We start from the raw sequence: 21,083 nt of genomic DNA, 5'->3' as shown, positions 1-21,083 counted from the left end.
GCACCAATGCCCTCCAGCCTATATAACGGAGCAAGACCCTATCACAAAAATAATAAATTTTTTTAAAATAAAAATGTAAAAACAAATCACTTCAGGCTGGAAAAGAATTTGGGTAGAGCAGGAAGATATTCTTTAACTACAAAATTGACATTTCTTTTTTTTTTTTTTTTTTTGAGTTGGGTCCTCCCTTTGTCACCCAGGCTGGAGGGCAGTGGAGCGATCTCAGCTCACTGCAAGCTCCACCTCCCAGGTTCACGCCATTCTCTTGCCTCAGCCTCCCGAGTAGCTGGGACTACAGGCGCCTGCCATCACGTCCAGCTGATTTTTGTATCGTTTTAGTAGAGACGGGGTTTCACCATGCTAGCCAGGATGGTCTTGAACTCCTGACCTTATGATCTGACCACCTTGGCCTCCCAAAGTACCGGGATTACAGGTGTGAGCCACCGCACCCGGCCCATAATTAACATTTCTAATAGCAATTATGAAACTTCTTTAAACTTCTATTAACTAGGTCCTACTGTCTATTAAGGAAGCTATAGAAAACCTTTCAATTAAGAAATTAAGAAAAAATATTTCTTAGGAAAACTAGGTTTGCTAATTTCTGCAATTTCCAAAAGCAATACATCTAAATCAAGTTTAAAAAAACGAAAAATCTCTATTAAAACCACAAAAAGAATTAGCCTAATCGCCATTAATCAAAAATAACCTTCTCCAATAAATTCAATGACCTTTAAGTTTAGGACTTTTAAAAAACATGTCACATAAAGATTAGGTGTGGGTAGCTCATGCATATAATCCCAGCACTTTGGGAGTCCAAGGTAGGTGGATCACCTGGGGTCAACAGTTTGAGGAACAGCATGGCCAACATGGTGAAACCCCGTCTCCACTAAAAATACAAAACCCAGTCGGATGTGGTGGCGCCTGTAGTTCCAGGTGTGGCAGGAGAACTGCTTGAACCCGAGAGAGTTTGCAGTGAGCTGAGATCGCACCACTGCACTCCAGCCCGGGCAACAGAACGAGACTCCATCCCAAAAAAAAAAAAAAAAAAAAGGTGGTTTCTAAATTCACCTGAGGCCAGGCGAGGTGGCTCACGCCTGTAATCCCAGCACTTTGGAGGGCCGAGGCACGCAGATCACCTGAGGTGTTCAAGATCAGCCTGGCCAACATGGCAAACCCCCTTCTCTACTAAAAATACAAAAATTAGCCAGGCATGGTGGTGAGCGCCTATAGTCCCAGCTACTCGGCAGGCTGAAGCAGGAGAATTGCTTGAACCTGGGAGGTGGAGACTGCAGTGAGCCAAGATAGTGCCACTGCACTCCTGCCTGAGCAACAGAGCAAGACTCCATCTAAAAAAAAAAAAATTACCTGGGTGTGGTGGTGCACGTCTGTAATCCCAGCTACTCAGAAAGAAGGCTGAGGCACAAGAATTGCTTGAGCCTGGCAGGCAAAGATTGCAGTGAGCCAGGATCACCCCGCTGCACTCCAGCCTAGGTGACAAGAGTAAGACTTGGTCCCGAACAACCAAAAAAAAGCAAAAACAAAAAAAGTACAGAGAGGGAGGATAAAAAAAACCCACAGCAGTGAATTTTCATTCCTTATCACACACATCACCTACTTATTTCATTCTTACCCAGTATGTCCTAAAATATTTCTGAAACGAACACAGGAAGTTATTTCCCCATTACTCAAGATCAGAGACCATTCCTTCAACTGGCACTCATCACCTATTAGATACTTCCAAGCTTAACTCTCTTTCATTAAAAAATCATAATAGGCCAGGCTTGGTGGCTCACACCTGTAATCCCAGCACTTTGGAAGGTCGAGGCAGGTGGATTATTTGAGGTCACGAGTTCAAGACCAGCTTGGCCAACATGGTGAAACCCCATCTCTACTAAAAATACAAAAGTTAGGCCAGCGCGCTGGCTCACACCTGTAATCCCAACACTTTGGGAGGCCGAGGCAGGCGGATGACCTGAGGTCAGGAGTTGGAGACCAGCCTGACCAACAGGGCAAAACCCTGTTTCTACTAAAAATACAAAATTAGCTGGGTATGGTGGTGCATGCCTGTAATCCCAGGTACTCGGGAGGCTGAGGCAGGAGAATCGCTTTAACCTGGGAGGCAGAGGTTGCAGTGAGCTGAGATTGCACCACTGCACTCCAGCCTGGGCAACAAGAGTGAAACTCAAAAAAAAAAAAATAGTGGGGTGCCTGTAATCCACTATGGACCTGAGGCAGAGAACACTTGGACCTAAGGCGGAGGTGGGGTGACTGGGATCGCGTGACAGAGTGAGACCCTGTCTCAAAAAAAAATTATTATTATAATAAAAGAGGGCCAGGCGCAGTGGTGGTTCACACCTGTAATCCCAGCACTTTGGGAGGTCGAAGCAGGTGGATCACCTGAGGTCAGGAGTTCCAAGCCAGTCTGACCAACATGGCGAAACCCACTCTCTACTAAATAACAGCAATTAGCCAGGTGTGGTGGCGAACGCCTGTAATCTCAGCTATCAGGGAGGCTGAGGCAGGAAAATCACTTGAACCCCAGAGGTGGAGGTTGCAGTGAGCCAAGATCATGACACTGCACTCCAGCCTGGGTGACAGTGTGAGACTTTAAAATAAACAAAGCAACACTCGGTTAAGTACTCAGTCTCCAGTGCTGCTGAAACTTATTTTTTCCAACTTTCTTGAATTCTGCATTCCATTATTAATCACAGGAAGGTCATCAGGACACAGACAAACTAGAAAGAATCTAATTCGATCAATATTTTCTGAGCACTCTGTGTCCTGGACATTCCTATAAACACAAGTAACTTCAGATTCAAAGCCCACCCAAGTGGTATATGCCATCTCAAGGTGGCAGAGAGGGATAAGTATTAGTAAACAGTTCATAAGCATACCAACTAGAGCACACACGTGTATATGCACAACACAAATATAAAACACTCTTTTAATTTAAGCCTTTGGTGGCAAAAGGTAGGTAGAAAAATATCAATGGGGGCAAAATCATATGTAGTGTAAACTAAATCACTCTTCCAAAGACATGTAATTTTGAAACAGAACTTAAGAATTCTAAAATCTGGCCTGGCGCAGTGGCTCACACCTGTGATCCCAGCACTTTGGGAGGCCGAGGCAGGTGGATCACGAGGTCGAGTTCAAGACCAGCCTGGCCAAGATGGTGAAACCCCATCTCTACTAAAAATACAAAAATCAGCCGGGCGCAGTGGCAGGTGCCTGTAATCACAGCTACTCGGGAGGCTGAGGCAGGAGAATCGCTTGAACCCGCGCGGCAGAGGCTGCAGTGAGCCGAGATGGCACCACTGCATCCAGCCTAGGCAATATGAGATTCCATCTCAACCAAAAAAAAAAAAATTCTAAAATCTGGCCAGGCACCTGGCTCACACTTGTAATTCTAGCACTTTAACAGGCCGGGATGGAAGAATCACTTGAGGCCAGGAGTTAGAGACCAGCCTGGGCACACAGGGCGATTCCACCTGAGCACGCATACACACACACACACACACACACACACACAAAGCCAGGTGCGGTGGGTCACGCCTGTAATCCCAGCACTTTGGGAGGCCGAGGCAGCGGATCACCCGAGGTCAGGTGTTCGAGACCAGCCTGGCCAACATAGTGAAACCGTCTCTACTAAAAACACAAAAATTAGCCAGGTGTGGTGACACGCGCCTGTCATCCCAGCTACCTGGCAGACTAAGGCAGGAGAATGGCTTGAATCCAGGAGTGCAGTGAGCCAAGACCGCGCCACTGCACTCCAGCCTGGGACACAGAGCAAGGACTCCATCTCAAGTAAACCAGTCAATCAATCAATCTTCCTTCTCAAGTAGGATATCTCCAGGAACACGAAATAGGTCAACAGTGATTTATGTCCATACAAAAACATAAAGGGTTTTGTTTGACAAAACACCTCATTAATATCAATACAAAAAATCACATTTTTACTAGTTCACTTTTCTCCAAGTAGGCGTTGTCATTTTTCCATTCCTACATCATCGTTTCTAACATATTCTTGTTTTCACCAACTTTGCTTTTCTTCTCATTAACCTCATTTTTTTGAGTTTGATATTCTCAAATTCTATTCATCCTGGAACTACACCGTTTGCTAAATCCTGCCACTGATCCTATTCTTACTCGCTAATGAGCCTGCAGTTACCCGCCTCTCACCACCAGGTGGGGTCCTGGACAAATTTAACCAAACCAGATTTTGAACAGAATCATTTCCGAGGAAATGAAAAAGTTTTACAAACGTTTCTAAAAAACGCTGTTAATCCAGTGTGTAACCTCGATGCAAATAAATACTAAGAAGTAAAAATCCTGTCAAAACGTCAACTCACAAATACAAAGGCTAATTACACTCTCTTTTTTTTTTTTTTTGAGACGGAGTCTTGCTCTGTCACCCAGGCTGGAGTGCAGTGGCGCGATCTCGGCTCACTGCAAGCTCCGCCTGCCGGGTTCACGCCATTCTCCTGCCTCAGCCTCTCCGAGTAGCTGGGACTACAGGCGCCCGCCACCACGCCCGGCTAATTTTTTGTATTTTTAGTAGAGACGGGGTTTCACCGTGGTCTCGATCTCCTGACCTCGTGATCCGCCCACCTCGGCCTCCCAAAGTGCTGGGATTACAAGCGTGAGCCACCGCGCCCGGCCTTAATTACATTCTCTTATTCCTCAACAGGTATCTGTAAGCATTAACCAATATAGAAGCTGACCTTTACAGCAGACGACAATAAGGTGTCTGTGAGGTCCCGCGATGACACTCTGCCCACAGCGACACGTTCAAGATGACTAAAAATACCTGCCCAAGTTTTGAAGTGCCCTCTTGTAATACTCTTAAAAAGCGACAGCCGGACGCGGGGGCTCACACCTGTAATCCAGCACTTTGCGAAGCCGAGGCGGGTGGATCACCTGAGGTCAGGAGTTCGAGATCAGCCTGAACAACATGGTGAAACCTCGTCTCTAATAAAAATAGAAAAAATTAGCTTGGCGTGGTGGCACATGCCTGTAATCCCAGCTATTTGGGAGGCTGAGGCAAGAGAATCGCTTGAACCTGGGAGGTGAAGTTGCAGTGAGCCGAGATGGTGGCATTGTACTCCAGCAGGGGCAAGAGCGAAACTCCATCATACACATACACACACACACACACACACACACACACACACACGGACGGACGCGGTGGCTCACGCCTGTAATCCCAGCACTTTGGGAGGCCGAGGCAGGCGGATCACGAGGTCAGGAGTCCCAGACCATCCTGGCTAACACGGTGAAACCCCGTCTCTACTAAAAAAAAAAAATACAAAAAAATTAGCCGTGTGTGGTGGCGGGCGCCTGTAGTCCCAGCTACTCGGGAGGCTGAGGCAGGAGAATGGTGTGAACCCTGGAGGTGGAGCTTGCAGTGAGCCGAGATCGCGCCCACCGCATTACAGCCTGGACGACAGAGCAAGACTCCGTCTCAAAAAAAAAAAAAAAAAAGGTGCAAACTGACCATTCCACCCCCACCTCAGACCTGGATTTGGGTTATCTAGGTTGAAAACTGATGAGAGTGATGGGTACCACTGTTCGTTTGAAACTGTCCAAAACAGAGTTAATAGAAGGGAATTACGGACTTGCTTAAAAATGAAAGCTAATGTACGCCACTCAGTTACAGGTATCACACTGTAATACCAACCATATCCATATTTTAGTCTTCACAATATTCAACAATACTCCCCACGTAGTGTTCCGGAAAAACTGTCGTACAGCCAGAATTACTTCCCAAACCTAACACTTTCATATCCAGAAGAAAATAAATTTTAAAACACTGATTGTTTTGAAAAGAGTGCTGAACTCATCTCAAATTCTTTAAGACCATTGCCCTCTGAAATTCCCAACTTTCTCATCTTCCACAGCACAGATTAAGCCTAGTTAGACACTTTTCAAAAGCTTCTCAACCCTTTTGTTCTCCCACTTCCGGTCAAGTCTCCGCATCTACCAACTTAAGGCTACTTCCCAAATTTCACAGTCGGCATAATCCACAAAACCCCACAGCTCATTAAAGTGTGCATAAAAACTATTCATCCCTTTATCACAGAAGGCAGAAAAAAATGTGAAAGCACGAACTCCAAGGGAGCTTAAGGCCCTCAGGAGTGGAAACAAGTCTGGAGTCGGCGAGGCGCGGTGGCTCACGGCTCCAATCCCAACACTTTGGGAGGCCGAGGCAGGCGGATCACTTTAGGTCAGAAGTTCGAGACCAGCCTGGCCAACGCGGTGAAACCCTGTCTCTACTAAAAATACAAAAATTAGTCGGACGTGGTGGCGAGCACCTGTAACCCCAGCTACTCAGGAGGCTGAGGCAGGAGAATCGCTTGAACCTGGGAGCTGGAGGTTGCAGTGGGTGGAGATCGAGCCACTGCACTCTGGCCTGGGCAACAGAACAGACTCCGTCTCAGAAAAAAAAAAAAAAAAAGTCTGGAGTAAACCCAGAGAGAACACGAGACGGGTGGACTTGCGGAGGAGTAAGGCGGATGCATATAATTCCTTTCAGAAATCATGAATCGTTCTGATATGCAACATTATTTGGAAAAGTGCGGTTAAACACGAAGCAGCAGCAATCAAGTTCTAATGGTTAAAGTCTGTTTCCTTTCTTCGGTCTTCAGTCTAACTTTTCTACTAAATCAATAATTTGGCTTAAATTGTAGCCACAAATCCTTACTAATATTCGCAACTCATATTAATAAAAACGTTGAAAACTACGAAGAGCGCCGCTCAGCCTACTCTTCCCAAACAGGCTGAAGCCTCCCAGCTCGCAGGCGGCATCCCTTCGGTGGTGGCACGATCATTCTACTCGGGCTATTTCCTGCCTCGTTTACGTGAGAAAGTTAGCACAGAAGTTTACGTCTGACTAGCAAACCCATCCTTTAAAAAATTCGCTAGCGCCGAAACCTTTCTCGAGCCAATATATGGTGTGCAGTTTACACTACGTGTGTCACCGACCTTCTTCCTTAGTTGGGTGAGAGTTAATGTAAACTTGTTATATAAACTTCAGTTGCATCAACTACGGTGCAGATTCTTTAACGCAAAGCAAAGCAGACAAACGTTCTGAGTAAGAAAGGCAGCCTGCTCTTCCACAAACTTCCGAACAATCCGTCCAGAGTTCTAGAAACAGGGCTCTGCGGTCCACCACCTGCTTCGTCTCCCTCCGAACTTGGCGGCACGGCTGCAGCATTCCTGCTCCGCAAGCCACTCGCGTTTCTGGTTTCAGACTCGAGCGCGGGAGCCTCAGGAAAAGAAGGCGCTCCATGCCTCCCACGCTGCCGGCCCAGCCGAGCCCCAGCAGAGCCCCAGCCGGCCGCTCCCAGGCCGGGCCCCACCCCCAACCGCCGCCGCGGAGGCTGGGCCGCGTTCCGGCAAGGACGCCGGGCGGGGAGGACGCGGCCGGGCGGCCCCAGACCCCAGCCCCGGCCCCGGCCCCAGACCAGACCCAGAGAACCCCGCCCACCCTTCGCCTCGCAACCCCGGCCACGGCCCCCGCCCCGTCCAGTCCTTTCCCCGGCCGGCGACCCCGGTCACCCCCCGCGCTGTTGCCAGGCGCCGGGTCAGGTCGGCCGTCTGCCGGGCGCGCGCGGGGCCCTAGGCGACCCCCCCCGGCCCTCGGAACAGACCCTCACCGAGGACGGAAGCGGCCGGTGGCGGGACGCAGGGGAGGCAGGGTGACCGCCCGAATCTCCTCACAGCTCCAGGACTGCTGCGCTGGTAGTGGCGGCGCCTCCTCGCGCTTTCCTTTCTCTCCTTTCTCCAACAACAAACAGGAAATGCGTCACGCAACGGCGGCACAGCGACGTCAACTTCCGCCCGACCCTGACGCCGCGCATGCGCAGTTTCCACTGCCCATACCGTGGGCCCAATCTCGGAGGCGCCCGCCCTACCTTCGCGAAGGTTCTCGGCTCTTCCGCCGCCCCGAAGAGGCCGGGAGACTGGGGGCGAGGGGGCGGGGAATCCCAGGGCGAGGGGGCGGAGCTCGGGGCCGGGTCTACGGTATCGGGGAGCCCAGACGCGCGGAAGGCGCAGAGAAGGCCGAGAAGATTCAAAATGGCAGTGATTGTTGGGCTAGAAGGAGCCCATTCTGGAAACCGCGAAGTCGTCGCGCCTTTCATCTTCCCCTTGACCGACGGCCCCCGGAGCGCGTCTGCCGCCTCTCGCTCCGCGGTCCTGCGGTGGAGCTGGGTGGCATCTCCGCACAGCGGGTCGAAAGCTGGGGCGCGGGCGAAGTCCCCGAAGGGGAGGAAAAACAAACCAAGCGGCGGCCAGGGAAGGCGGGCGAAGGCGCTGGCCCCCGCTCGTCAATTTAGGGAAGCCCAGATACCCTAAGTTCCCCGGCGAACGGGAGCGCGTGGAGACTTCGCCAGGGAGTAATGACTGAAGGAAACGGAAGCAAACTGTGGCAGAAAATACAGATGAAGCTTTTTAGGTTAAATCGTGGCAGTAGTTTTCCTGAAAACGCGGCGCATTTTGATCGCTGGACTTTAGGTCATCCCCAGGCTCCCCAGCCTTTCCCGCGTCCTCAGGGGTTCTGGTTCTAACCCTGGAGACCAACACCACATGCGTGTAGACGGTGACCAGCGGGAGCAGGGAGCCTCAGACCCCGCGCAGTCAGACAGGCTCCCGTTCCCAGTAGCGAAAGGGTCCCGCAGACCCAAAGCCTAAGGAGGCCAACAAGCAGATCGTGCATGGAGCCTGTCCTGCATCTCCCACTGTCTTCCTCTCCAGCATTCAGCCAGATGTTTGCTACTGTGTTGGCTTAGTCCTGGCCCACCTTATGCTTTCCTTTCGGTGGCTCACGCCTGTAATCCCAACACTTTGGGAGGCCAAGGGGGGGCGGATCACCTGAGGTTGGGAGTTCGAGACCAGCCTGACACATGGAGAAACCCCATCTCTACTAAAAATGCAAAAAAAATTAGACAGGTGTGGTGGTGCATGCCTGTAATCCCATCTACTCCGGAGACTGAGGCAGAAGAATCACTTGAACCCAGGAGGAGGAGGTTGCAGTGAGCGGAGGTCACACCATTGCACTCCAGCCTGGGCAACAAGAGCAAAACGCTCTCTCAAAAAAAAAAAAAAAAAAAGAAAGAAAGAAAAATCCCTTTTTGTCACACCTTTCCTGAACTTCAGATCCTGTGGCATGCTGACACTGAATTCTGGGGGGACTGCCCAGCCACCTTCTGAACTAACAACACTTATGAATTCGTGATCATTTAGGCCTGGAAGATATTCAAGTAAAAGGCACTTTAACACTTGAATCACTTTTGGTTTAAAATAGCTGGTTAGTAATGAAAGAGTTGGAGAAATGCCACCCCGAATTATACCATATTAGGATACTGATTACTAACTAGTTCACTGATTACCACATTGGTATGCCCTCAAACAGGGCACATGGGGACCTGCCAGTGCAGGGAGGGGCATTCTGTGAATCCCCGATTATCTACATAAAGACAGATCATCCCAAAGGGACTCAATTGTCTTGACCCCCTCCCTGGAAGTTTCATCAACTGGGAAGAATGAGCCAGTATCACGGGAGAAGAGCTTCAAGGGACGTCAGCTCCACACCCAGACAGATTTTGCCCCAGGCCACCACCTATTCTTCTGAAAGCAAAAAATCATTCTCTCTCCCCTGAGCTGCCTGCATCTGCCTCCCCTCTCTTCTATGAAGGGGCTACATAAGCTTCCAGATCTCACTGGATTCTGGGATGCCCTAGTACATGTTATAGATTTGTATACTTTTACGAATCTGTTTATTGTCAGCTTAGTTCAGAGACTCAGTTGTGAAACCTTCGGAGAGTACAGGGAAAATTTTCCGTCTACACCCGCCTCGTTTTAGACAACTGAAACACTTGGTTAATGGCTGTAATTGTTATACTTCAAAATGAAATACTGCCTATTTTTTTTTTTTTTTTTTTTTTTTTTTGAGACAGGGTCTTGCTCTGTCACCCAGGCTGGAGTGCAGTGGTTCAATCATGCCTCACTGCAGCCTTGACCTCCTGGGCTCAAGCAGTCCTCCTGCCTCAGCCTCCCAAAGTGCTGGGTTTACCAGCATGAGCCGCTGTGCTCGTTTCGTTTTTTGTGTTTCTTAAACTTTGATTGTATTACTGCATGTCATTTCTAGCAAATGATCAGTTAGCAAAGGAAAATCTGACTGGATTCTCTATTCTTATTTGAGACTGAGTCTCGTTCTGTCATCCAGGCTGGAGTGCAGTGGCACAATCTCGGGTCACTGCACCCTCCACCTCCCAGGTTTAAGTGATTCTCTTGTCTCAGCTTCCTGAGTAGCTGGAATTACAGGCATGAGCAACCATACATGCCTAATTTTTTGTATTTTTAATTGAGATGGGCTTTCACAATGTTGGCCAGGCTGGTCTCAAACTCCTGACCTTAGGTGATCCACCCACCTCAGCCTCCCGAAGTGCTGGGATTACAGGCATGAGCCACCAAGCCCAGCCTCTATTGTCTTTTTTTACTGGTTATATAAATGACTGTTCAAAGGGGAGAAATAATAATTTGTGTTAGTATGGGCATCTCATAATAAAACCTAAAATAATCTCAGCAAAGACTGGAATTTCAGATATATGCACAGCTTGGCACTGTCACATGTAACCTATCTGCTTGCAGGTTGATGGAGGTTTAGTTCCATCTCAGTGTGGACAGACAGTACTATCATGGGACATTTTACATGTCAATACGTCCCTACAGTGATTGTGAGCTAATCTTGAAATGTAGGCAGCACAGACATGAATTTTACATTGTAAGTGGTAGGCTAGCCACAAATAGCTTTTCCCCCTTCGAAAAAGAAAATATATGTGTATGTATGTGTATATATATATACACAGAGAGACACTTATTAAAACGTGTATCAGGCTGGTCACAGTGGTGCACACCTGTAATCCCAGCACTTTGGGAAGCTGAGGCAGGAGGATTGCTTGAACCTAGGAATTCCAGACCAGCCTAGGTAACACCACAAGACGCCATTTCTACAAAAAAAAAAAAAAAAAAAAAAATATTTATTTTTTTCTGGCACTTTGGGAGGCCGAGGCAAGAAGATTGCTTGAGCTCAAGAGTTCGACAGCAGCCTGGGCAACTTGGTGAAACTCCATCTGTACAAAACATAGCAAAATTAGCCAAGTGCGGTGGCACACACCTATAGTCCCAACTACTCAGGAGGCTGAGGTGGGAGGATCACCTCAGCCCAGGGAGGTCCAGGCTTCAGTAGAGCACCACTGTACTCCAGTCTAGGCAACACAGTGAGACCCTGTCTCAAGAATAAATACATAGAAAATTATGACCAGGCACAGTGGCTCACGCCTATAATCCCAGCTCTTTGGGAGGCTGAGGTGGGCAGATTACAAGGTCAGGAGTTCGAGACCAGCCTGGCCAACATGGTGAAACCCCATGTCTACTAAAAATACAAAAAATTAGCCCGACGTGGTGGCACATGCCTATAGTCCCAGCTACACAGGAGGCTGAGGCAGGAGAATCACTTGAACCCGGGAGGCAGAGGTTGCAGTGAGCAGAGATCATGCCTCTGTACTCTAGCCTGGGTGACAAAGCAAGACTCTGTCTCTGGAAAAACAAAAAAGAAAAAAGAAAATTCTGGGCATGGTGGCACACACCTATAGTCCCAGCTACTCAAGAAGCTGAGGTAAGAGGATCACTTGAGCACTTGAGACTAGGAGGTTGAGGCTGCAGTGAACAGTCATCATGGCACTGCAGCCTGGGTGCCAGAGCAAGACTCTGTCTCCAAATAAATACATACATAATTTTTAAGAAGCATGTCAATACAATAAATTTTATCATGAAACAAAGCAACCAGTACAAAACAAGGTCCCCATCCTTGATGGACTTCACATAGCAGTTAGGGAGGACAGGTATAAACACCTTGGAGATTAAATGGTAATATTTAATTAACTCTTTTGAAACAATGAGATCTTTCAATGACAAGGACTTATCCCAGAAAAGATTTAAATAGGAGTGAAAAGTCTTTGGAGACCGAGCGTGGTGGCTCATGCCTGTAATCCCAGCACTTTGGGAGGCCAAGGTGGGCGGATCCCCTGAGGTCAGGAGTTCAAGACCAGCCTGGTCAACATGGTAAAACCTGATCTCTACTAAAAATACAAAAAGTAGCTGGGTGTGGTGGCGCATACCTGTAATCCCAGCTACTCGGGAGGCTAAGGCAGGAGGATCACTTGAACCTAGGAGGCAGAGGTCGCAGTGAGATGAGATCGCGCCATTGCACTCCAGCCTGGGCAACAGGAGTGAAACTCCATCTCAAAAAATAAAAGAAAGAAAGGAGGAGCATGGAGAATGTGGATGGATTTGGGGTAATGGCTTGCAGGGAGCCCTGGGGGTTGAAGGCAGCTGAAATGTTCAAGGCCAAAAGTGGACCGAGAAGCTTCATGGGCCAGCAAGCACAGAGGCTGCAGGGCAGCTCTGCTCTTGGGGGGAGGGAAGAGGGCCCAGTGCTGACTGGGGCCAGCCTGGAGGCTGAGGAGTGACCACAGGGACACGAGGCATGGTTCCCTGTGGTGCCCGCATCCCCTGATGCCCAATAAAACTTTAGGGCTGATGACGCACTGACTTTACCCACATCAACAAGCCTCGGTTTCCCTGTCTGTAAAATAGGAAGAAGGATAGCTACTGTACTGGTATCAGAAATAAACAGGGCAGTGTATGAGAACTGTGGTATTTCACACACATACTTATTTAATGTTTCTCTAATGAAATCCCTGTGCTCAAACCCTCAGAGGAAAGGATGTAAATCAAAACTGTCAAAGAATACCTAAGATTTGATTACCTTTGAAGAATCCTATATATAAGTGTTTTACTTGTTACGTTTCCTGCCATCAAAATAAATTACCCACTGCTCGTTTTAGAAATGTTAGCTTAAAAAAAGAGAAATATTAGCTTAATCCCTGATTATTCAAACACACTAAACAGGAACTTTCTCATGCCTATAATGCCAGCACTTTGGAAAACTGAGGTGGGAGGATGACTTGAGGCCAGGAGGAAGGAACTTTCACTGTATTACAGAATTATTCACATATATTCTTAGAAATCACTTTATCTTATCATCATCAAGATATGTTGCTAAGTAAGAAAAAAAGGCAAGGTTTAAAACATTAGAACAGTGTGTACAGCAAGGAGAGAGAAAAAGAACATGCATTTGTATAAGAAACTCTGCAATTACACTTAAGACATTGGGGAATGGGGCAGAAAATACAGAGCAGAGGGGCCGAGGGTAAAATGATATTCACGGAATATGTTTTAAACTATGTGAATATATTGCCGTTAAACATATATATGCTTAATAAAAAATATCAAAATGGATATATATGTTTAATGTTTTAAAAATATATATATTTAGTAAAAATATCAAAATATATGTTTAATAGACATAAACATATATATATACACATATATATATATATATATATATGCACTTTTTTTTTGAGATGAAGTCTTGTTCTATCGCCCAGGCTGGAGGGAAGTGGCATGATCTTAGCTCACTGCAACTTCCGCCTCCAGGGTTCAAGTGGGTATAAGCAATACTGCCACCTCAGCCTCCCAAATAGCTGGGATTACAAGCATGCACCACCACGCCTGGCTAATTTTTGGATTTTCAGTAGAGGCAGGGTTTAACCATGTTGGTCAGGCTGTTCTCGAACTCCTGACCTCAAGTGATCCACCTGCCTCAGCCTCCCAAAGAGCTGGGATTACAGGCATGAGCTACCACACTCAGCCTATTCTATTAATTTTTCTTTAGCTTTAAAATTGTTTTGGCCCCAGGAGGCTCCAGTTAGTTTCACAGACACCGTCCCTTTCAACAGAGCTGAGCCTTAAGACCTGCCATCTACCCTAGAAATATGTTGAATCTGTGTTAGCGCTTCAGATTCAGGTTCAATAAAATATTTACTGTTTTCAAATTATTATAATTTTCAATTATAATCAATTTAATTGAAATAATATTTTCATTTGTATTTATTTTTAAAAATATATTTTTTACACAGTCTCACCATGTTGCCCAAGCTAGAACGAAGTGCATGATCACGGCTCTCTGCAGCCTTGATCTCCCCAGCTCAAGTAATCCTCCCACCTCAGCTTCCTGAGTAGCTAGGACAACAGGCATGTGCCTGTTTTTGGTTTATTTATTTATTTATTGAGACAGAATCTCGCTCTGTCGCCCAGGCTGGAGTACAGTGGCATGATCTCAGCCCCCTGTAACCTGCACCTCCTGGGTTCAAGTGATTCTCATGCCTCAGCCTCCCAAGTAGCTGCGATTACGGGCATACGCCACCACGCCCAGCTAATTTTTGTATTTTTAGTAGAGACGGGGTTTCTCCATGTTGGCCAGCGTGGTCTCAAACTCCTGACTTCAGGTGATCCACGAGCCTCGGCCCCCCAAAGTGCTGGGATTACAGACATGAGCCACCGCACCCGGCCAAATTTCTATTGAAGAGATATTCCCTACCCTTCCCAGATCAAAGTATGTAACCAAATCATTATTTTGATATAAAGCAATACATGTTTGAGCTCTTTTTTTTTTTTTTTTGAGATGGAGTCTAGCTCTGTTGCCCAGACTGGAGTGCAGTAGCATGATCTTGGCTCACTGCAAGCTCCGCCTCCTTGCTTCACGCCATTCTCCTGCCTCTGCCTCCCAAGTAGCTGGGACTACAGGTGCCAGCCACCACACCCGGCTAATTTTTTTTGTATTTTTAGTAGAGACTGGGTTTCACCGTAGCCAGGATGGTCTCAATCTCCTGACCTCGTGATCCACCCACCTTGGCCTACCAAAGTGCTGGTATTACAGGTGTGAGCCACCACACCCGGCCATGTTTGAGCTCCTGACCTTGCTAAGGGCTTTCTATTTTATCAGTTAAAACTTAGTTGCTCATAACTGAAATTAATTCTGTATTTATTTATTTTATTTTTTTGAGATGGAGTTTTCACTCTGTCACCAGGCTAGAGTGCAGTGGCTCCATCTCAGCTCACTGCAACCTCCGCCTCCCGAATTCAAGCAATTCTCCTGCCTCAGCCTCCCAAGTAGCTGGGACTACAGGCATGCATCACCACGCCCAGCTAAGTTTTGTATTTTTAGTAGAGACAGGGTTTCACCATGTTGGCCAGGATGGTCTCAATCTCTTGACCTCATGATCCACCCGCCTCGGCCTCCCAAAGTGCTGGGATTACAGGCATGAGTCACCACGCCCGGCCTAATTCTGTATTTCATGTTTTACAAGTTGGCATTCACTGTGATTTCAATATCATTCATAGTAGTAATAATAACACCAAGTATATAAGGGCTGCCATCAAAAAATGCAAGAGTTTTATTTTAAAAATTTTATTTCCGCTGGATGCAGGGGCTCATCCCTATAATCCCAGCACTTTGGGAAACCGAGACAGGAGGATAGCTTGAGCTCAGGAGTTCAAGACCAGGCTGAGTAACATAGTGAGACCCCATTTCTACCAAACTTTTGAAAATTAGGTGGCCCAACACAGTGGCTTATGCCTGTAACCCCAGCACTTTGGGAGGCCGAGGCAGACAGATCACTTGAGGTCAGGAGTTTGAGACCAGCCTGGCCCACATGGTGAAACCCTGTTTCTAAGAAAAATGCAAAAATTAGCCGGGCATGGTGGTGCATGCCTGTAATCCCAGCTACTTGGGAGGCTGAGGCACAATAATCACTTGAACCCAGGAGGTGGAGGTTGCAGTGAACTGAGATCACGCCACTCCACTCCAGCCTGGGCGAGAGTGAGACTCTATCTCCAAAAATAAAAATAAATATAAATATCCCTACCTTGCACTGTATACAAACATTAACTCAGGAGAGATCACAAACTCAAATGAAAATCTGAAACAATAACACTTCTAGAAGAAAACAGGTGAAAATCATTGAGACTTTCTGGGAGGCAGAGTTTTTTTGCTCAGGATACCGAAAGCATTTGCCATAAAATAAAAAAATTCCCATGGCTGGGCGCAGAGGCTCATGCCTGTAATCCCAGCACTTTGGGAGGCCGAGGCAGGTGGATCGCAAGGTCAAAAGTTCAAGACCAGCCTGGCCAAGTTGGTGTAACACCGCCTGCACTAAAAATACAAAAATTAGCCAGGCACGGTGGCAGGTACCTGTAATCCCAGCTACGAGGGAGGCTGAGGCAGGAGAATTGCTTGAACCCAAGAGTCAGAGGTTGCAGTGAGCCAAGATTGCGCCACTGTCCTCCAGCCTGGGCAACAGAGTGAGACTCCATCTCAAAAGAAAAAAAAAAAAGAAAACTTATAAATTAGATCTCTCCAAAATTAAACACTTTTGCTTTTCAAAAACCACAGTATAAAAATGCAAAAGCCAGGCTCTGAGCTCAGAGTTCTGGGCTCAGAATGCTGTGGTGGCTTACGCCTATAGTTCCAGCTACTTGAAGGTCTGAGGCAATAGGATCACTCAGCATAGGAGCTTCAGACCAGCCTTAGCAACAACAACAACAACAAAAGACAAACCCAGGCCGGGGGCGGTAGCTCAAGCCCGTAATCCCCACACTTTGGGAGGCCAAGGCGCGCAGATCATGAGGTCAGGAGTTTCAGACCAGCCTGATCAACATGTTGAAACCCCGTCTCTACTAAAAATACAAAAAAAAAAAAAATTAGCCAGGTGTGGTGGCGTACACCTGTAATCCCAGCTACTCAGGAGGCTGAGGCAGGAGAATCACTTGAACCCAGGAAATGGAGGTTGCAGTGAGCTGAAATGGCGCCACTGCACTGCAGCCTGGGCGACAGAGTGAGACTCCATCTCAAAGACAAGCCCAAGGTGGCTCAAGCCTGTAATGCCAACACTTTGGGAGGCCGAGGCACGTGGATCGGGACTTGAGGTCAGGACTTCAAGACCAGCCTGGCCAACATGGTGAAACCCTGACTGTACTGAAAATATAAACATTAACCAGGTGTGGTGGTGCTTGCCTTTAATCCCAGCTACTCAGGAGGCTGAGGTATGAGAATCACTTGAGCCCGTAAGGTGGAGGCTGCAGCGAGCTGGGATGGAGCCACTGCACTCCAGCCCGGACTACAGAGCAAGTCTCTGTCTCAACAAAACAAAGACAAGCCCTACACTGAGCGGGAGCCAGGATGAGATCAAGGGGTGACCTTCCAGGCCCAATCATAGCTCAGGATGAGATCCAGGGGTGACCTTCCAGGCCCAATCATAGCTCAGGATGAGATCCAGGGGTGACCTTCCAGGCCCAGTCATAGCTCAGGATGAGATCCTCGGTGTGACCTTCCAGGCCAACCATAGCTCAGGATGAGATCCTGGGGTGACCTTCCAGGCCAACCATAGCTCAGGATGAGATCCTCGGGGTGACCTTCCAGGCCAACCACAGCTCCGTGCATAATCTATGCTACTCGTGGCCTCTCTTGAGGGACATGTAGTCCCCCCTTATAAACTGCCCCTAGCAGTAGCCTTCAGGTCCCTGCCTGGGCTCTAAAAGGTCATCAGGGTGACAGACACGGGGGAGCTTTACAGAGGAGGTGGGTGTTTGCAATAATTTTCATCAATGCTTCTCCAAATGGAAGGGGCTGCCCCATGGAGTAATGAGAGGCATCAAACTCAGAGCAGACTAATCTCTGTTATGCTATTTGAGAGGAAATTCAAACCATGAGGGTTAAACCAGGAGTACTAGACGTCCTGCCAATTCAAAACTCTGGTGCTGACCACAATGGTGCACTCAAAGAGGCCAGGGTGCAGAGGACCTGGCTCCCTTTCCTTCCAGTCATCTCTGCATCTCTTTGTACTTTTATTTTTATGTATTTATTTTTGTTTTGAGACGGAGTTTTGCTCTTGTTGCCCAGGCTGGAGTGCAATGGCGCAATCTTGGCTCACCGCAAACTCCGCCTCCCGGGTTCAAGCAATTCTCCTGCCTCAGCCTCCCGAGTAGCTGGGATTACAGGCATGCACCCACCATGCGCAGCTAATTTTGTATTTTTAGTAGAGATGGGGTTTCTCCATTTTGGTCAGGCTGGTCTCGAACTCCTGACCTCAGGTGATCCACCTGCCTTGGCCTCCCCAAAGTGCTAAAATTACAGGTGTGAGCCACCATGTCCGGCCATCTCTCTCTTTTTATAATTTAATAAAGTTTTTTTTTTTGGCTGGGCGCAGTGGCTCATGCCTGTAATCCCAGAACTGTCGCCTGTCACCCAGGCTGGAGTGCAGTGGCAGGATCTCGGCTCACTGCAACCTCCACCTCCTGGGTTCAAGCGATACTCCTGCTACAGCCTCCTGAGTAACTGGGATTAAAGGCAGCCACTACCACACCTGGCTAATTTTTGTATTTTTATTAGAGACAGCATTTCACCATGTTGGCCAGGCTGGTCTCCAACTCCTGACCTCAGGTGATTCACCCGCCTCGGCCTCCCAAAGTGCTGGGATTACAGGCCTAAGCCACCATGCCCAGCCAGGACATGGGATTTTAATAAAGGTCCTAAGAGTATGTAAAGTCCCTAAACAGTCCCTTTCATTTTCTTCCACGGGCCATAAATTGAGTCAGTTCTGTAATGAGGCTGGACTGGCAAAGAATCAGGCAGATTTCCAGCAGGAAGGGGTCTCAGACGGTACCAGATACAGAGGCCTCATCTTTCAAAGAGGAAACAGGTTGAGACATCCACGAAGGGATTCATGGGCAGTTCTGGATCTGGATCCGGAGAGGCAGGTGAGTGAGGGCACTGGGCCGAGAGCTTCCTCACCTTAGAGCTCAGACACCAGCAAACGCCTCCAGGAACCCTTAGCTGAGCCAGAAGGAAGTGACTGTCCTGGGCTCAGAACGCTGAGCTCTCCTCTTCATGCCTGAACCCTGAGAGTGATCAGCAGAGTGAAAGAACAGGCAGATTCTGTTGAGGAAACTAAAGCCGGACCTTCGTTGCTCTTCCAAGCTTCTCTAGCACTCAGCCTGTGAAGCTGCGTCCCCTCCAGAGGGAATGTTTTCTCATTTTTAGTCAATCAGTAGATTTTCCCCACACTTCCCCAACTTTTTTGAAGTTTGAAATCTGGGAAATTTTCTTTTCTAGTTGATGCTCAGCCCTATGAAATGACAGGGCAGGATTTTCCCTGTCCCTGCCCAGCAGCCACTGGGCAGGCCCTGACAAGCTCAACCTGCAGCCCAAGGGAGCCACCCAGGGATCCTGGGCACGGCGGGGTCATCAGCGTCCAAGGGCCCAAAGCCAGGCTGCAGAGGCCCCATGTGCCAGCTGACCATCCCTTTAACACAAAACACAAGGCCGGGCGCGGTGGCTCACGCTTGTAATCCCAGCACTTTGGGAGGCCGAGGCGGGCGGATCACGAGGTCAGGAGATCGAGACCACGGTGAAACCCCGTCTCTATTAAAAAAAAATACAAAAAATTAGCCGGGCGTGGTGGCGGGCGCCTGTAGTCCCAGCTACTCGGAGAGGCTGAGGCAGGAGAATGGCGTGAACCCGGGAGGCGGAGCTTGCAGTGAGCCGAGATCGCGCCACTGCACTCCAGCCTGGGCGACAGAGCAAGACTCCGTCTCAAAAAAAAAAACAAACAAACAAACAAACAAAAAAAAAACACAAAACACAAAACACTGTCCCAGTTTCTGATTTCATTTTTCAAACCTACAGAAAATTTGAAAAAATAGGCCGGGCGCGGTGGCTCATGCCTGTAATCCCAGCACTTTGGGAGGCCGAGGCAGGTGGATCACGAGGTCAGGAGATCGAGACCATCCTGGCTAACACAGTGAACCCCCATCTCTACTAAAAATACAAAAAATTAGCCAGGCGAGGTGGCGGGTGCCTGTAGTCCCAGCTACTCGGGAGGCTGAGGCAGGAGAATGGTGTGAACCCTGGGGGGTGGAGCCTGCAGTTAGCCGAGATCGCGCCACTGCACTCCAGCCTGGGCAACAGCGAGACTCTGTCTCAAAAAAAAAAAAAAAAGAAAAAATAATCAAGTGAACACCTGCAAACCTTCAAAAGGTATTCACCAAGTGGTACCTTTTCTCCATAGCTTTCCTTATTTTTATTCACTTATTATTATTATTATTTTTTGAGACAAACTCTTGCTCTTTTGCTGCCCAGGCTGGAGTGCAGTGGCCTGATCTCAGCTCACTGCAGCCTCAACCTCCCCAGCTTAAGCGATCCTCCCACCTCAGCTTCCTGAGTAGCTGGAACCACAGGCACACACTACTAAGCCTGGCTCATTTTTGTATTTTTGGTAGAGATAAGGGCTCACTATGTTGCCCAGGCTGGCCTTGAACTCCTACCCAAGAGGGCTTAAGTGATCTGCCTGCCTCAGCCTCTCAAAGTGCTAGGATTACAGGTGTGAGCCACCGCGCACGGCCTAATTTTGTCTTTTGACTCTCCCAAGAAAACATTTATTCAATAATATGGGCTGGTATGTAACCCATAGGTAAGTGTCCCCAAGTTGTTTGAAAATTATCTCCTGTTTTTTTTGTTTTGTTTTTGAGACGGAATTTCACTCTTTTCTCCTGGGCTGGAGTGCAATGGCACAATCTTGGCTCACTGCAACCTCCGCCTTGTGGGATCAAGCGATTCTCCTGCCTCAGCCTCCCGAGTAGCTAGGACTACAGGCACCCGCCACCATGCCCAGCTAATTTTTGTATTTTTATTAGAGACAGGGTTTTGCCATGTTGGCCAGGCTGGTCTCAAACTCCTGACCTCAGGTGATCCGCTCACCTTGGCCTCCCAAAGTGCCGGGATTACAGGCGTGAACCACCGCGCCCTCCTGGTGTCCATCAAATATTTATGGAATGTGTGAATGAACGAACGTATTCTTGGACAGTGGCTTAATTGGACATGGACACACTAGAGAGGTGAGTGACTTTTTTAGAAGATCAAAGGCTCTGGGCACTCATTGTGTAACCGCCCAATGGGCTCACCTTGCCCGCTGCCCAGAGCCGATTCATCAAGATAGGGGAATTGCAATGGAGAAAGGGTGATTCACCCAGAGCAGACTGTGAGGGAGACAGGAGTTTTATTATTAAATCAGTCTCCCGGAGCATTCGGGGATCAGAGATTTTTTTTGTTTTTTTTTTTTTTT

At 48.1% G+C, this 21,083-nt stretch overlaps 1 protein-coding gene across 3 annotated transcripts in view; it reads right to left on the bottom strand.

Moving 5' to 3' along the window:
- DNAJB6 (DnaJ heat shock protein family (Hsp40) member B6) overlaps positions 1–7,799 on the bottom strand; it is an 80,858-nt gene extending 73,059 nt beyond the window's left edge. For 2 of the 3 annotated variants that reach the window (XM_058428598.1, XM_032753234.2), the window contains exon 1: positions 7,656–7,799. The gene's annotated coding sequence lies outside the window, so the exon portion shown is untranslated. Of the gene's footprint in view, positions 1–1,365; positions 1,460–7,655 lie in introns of those variants that run through there. The other variant, XM_058428596.1, reaches the window with a different exon arrangement.
- Between the last annotated feature and the right edge of the window lie 13,284 nt (positions 7,800–21,083).

The sequence above is a fragment of the Hylobates moloch genome, unplaced genomic scaffold, assembly GCF_009828535.3.
Source record: "Hylobates moloch isolate HMO894 unplaced genomic scaffold, HMol_V3 SCAFFOLD_1, whole genome shotgun sequence".
Classification (NCBI taxonomy): Eukaryota; Metazoa; Chordata; class Mammalia; order Primates; family Hylobatidae; genus Hylobates; species Hylobates moloch.
The sequence above is the reverse complement of the archived record's forward strand: the minus strand, read 5'-3'. Positions and strand labels throughout refer to the sequence as shown.